Below are 2,293 nucleotides of genomic sequence, written 5' to 3' on the forward strand. Positions count from 1 at the left end.
CGTGGCCCAGGGGGACGGGGGTGGGGTCGGGTGCTGCGGGTCTGGGCACTAAATCCCTGCGGGAGGGAGGGGCCGCCTGGCCTGGCCGTGGGGCGTGCTGGGCACGAGGCGCATTTCTGCGAGGTCAAGGCCCTGCGAGGGCAGCGGGGGGGTGCTCACCGAGCCCCCCCAGCTTCCCCCGTGCCTGGAGCCCCCATGGGTGCCCTGCTCGTCACCCGCTCACCCCCTGGAGGCCCGGGGGTCCTTTCAGGGGAAAACTGGCTCTTCCCACCCTGGAAGCCCTGCTCACGGCTGAAACCCCCCCACCGTTCCCACCCCACGCACTCGGGGAACCCAGGAAGCGGCGCCCCTCCCCCCAGCCCCGGGCCTTGCCCAGGTCGCCAACCAGCCGCGGTGGAACGAGGGGGAACGAGGGGCACAAGGGCCCCAGAGTGGACCCGCGTCCCCCGTGGGTGGCTGAGGAGAGCCGTGTCTGCCCCCACCCCAGAGATTGCCCCCCCATGCCAAGGGAGGCGCCGCCTACGTAATCGCTGGTTCTTTTTTTTTTTGAGACAGAGTCTCGCTCTGTTGCCTTGGCTAGAGTGAGTGCCGTGGCGTCATCCTAGCTCACAGCAACCTCAGACTCCTGGGCTCAAGCAATCCTCCTGCCTCAGCCTCCCGAGTAGCTGGGACTACAGTCATGCGCCACCATGCCCGGCTAACTTTTTCAATATATTTTTGACTGTCCAAGTAATTTCTTTCTATTTTTAGTAGAGATGGGGTCTCACTCTTGCTCAGTCTGGTCTTGAACTCCTGACCTTGAGCGATCCACCCGCCTCGGCCTCCCAGAGTGCTAGGATTACAGGCGTGAGCCGCCGCGCCCGGCCAATCGCCGGTTCTTAATCGAGCTCGAGGCTCCCGCCCTGAACTTTGGCCTGCAGATCGTGATAAACGGTTATTTTTAAACTCGTTAATGGTGCGTGAGGGACCCGATGGGCTTTGCCATTGGATAATTGTCCTCAGACCAACAGGTAGAGTCCCGGTGGCCAGGCCCACCCCACTGGAGGCCCCACCGTCCGTCCCCCCAGATCAGCCCGGAATACTCCGGAAGCTACCACAGACTCAGGGCAGGGACATCGTTTCTGGAAGGACACAGCTGCTGGGTTAGGAGAGCCCAGGGCGGGTCGTGTCCTCGCAGTCCCAGGGGCACCAACGTCAGCACCGCTGACCGGGGACCCGCCCAGAGGCTCCGGGGAGGGGGCATCTGGCAGGGGGGGCTCCGGAACCCAGGGGCCGCGGCACCAAGGCCGTCCGCAGAGCTCTCTCCCGTCTCGTCAAAGACCCGTGGCCCCCACAAAAGCCTGTGGCAAGTGGGGATCCGGGGTCCCCAAGGGAGCCAAGGCCGGGGCCCTGCAGCCCCTGCTTCCAGAATCCTTGGTGCTGGGAGACATTAATCCAAACGCCTTCCCAGGGTGACGTGCAAACGCGCTCAGGGCCACACGACCGCAGTGGCCTTGGTCACCTTTCATGAAACAGGAGCGGGGCTCCCAGCCTTCCTGGGGGGGCCCCTGCCGGGCCAAACCGGGGCAAGGAAAGGGCCCCCGGCTGGGGCTGACCTACCGCACGCGCACACGTGAGCCCAGGGTGCCCGGAGCCAGCAGGGCCTCTGTCTGGTCCTCCCTTCAGGCCCAGAAACTCAGGTCTGCCTCAGTTTGCCCACAGCGCTCAGGGTGGGCAGGGCCAGAGTGTCTCAGCTCAGAAGGAAAATCCTAAATTTCAGCCCCAAAAGGGCAAAAGCCCCAGGCCCATGTACAGGGGGCAGGGGGAGCCCCTGCAGGGAGTTCCCAGAGAGGCACGGGGTCACCCACAGGAGCCAGGCCCCTCCAGGCTCAGTTTGCTCACAGGGCGCTGTGTGTAGGGAGGGGCGGGCGCTCTCGCTCGAGGTCTGAGGGGGGCCACGCGTGCACACACAGGACCCCACTGCTCACCTCTCTGTGCTCAGCCAGGCCCGGCCCCAGCCTGCAGGAACCAGCACCCGACACCTCTTGCTCAAGAGCCATCTGTGGTTCCCCATCGCCCATGACAAAACCATGCCCACCCCAAGCGGCCGCCGAGTCCTCTGCGGGCGTGTGCCAGCTCTGCCCCACTGAGTACTTGGCGCGGGGCAGGGCCGGTCCAGGCTGCAGGTGCTGGGTCAGGGCCTCCCCTACAGAAGCCTCCGTGTTCTGCACAGCTGCCGGCACTTGGGACTGGCCTGTGAGCTCGCCCTGCCCTGGGGCCCTACCCACGCGTCGCACACGCAGAGAAGGAGCTC

Source organism: Propithecus coquereli, unplaced genomic scaffold (assembly GCF_000956105.1).
Source record: "Propithecus coquereli isolate 6110/MARCELLA unplaced genomic scaffold, Pcoq_1.0 Scaffold27, whole genome shotgun sequence".
Taxonomy (NCBI): Eukaryota; Metazoa; Chordata; class Mammalia; order Primates; family Indriidae; genus Propithecus; species Propithecus coquereli.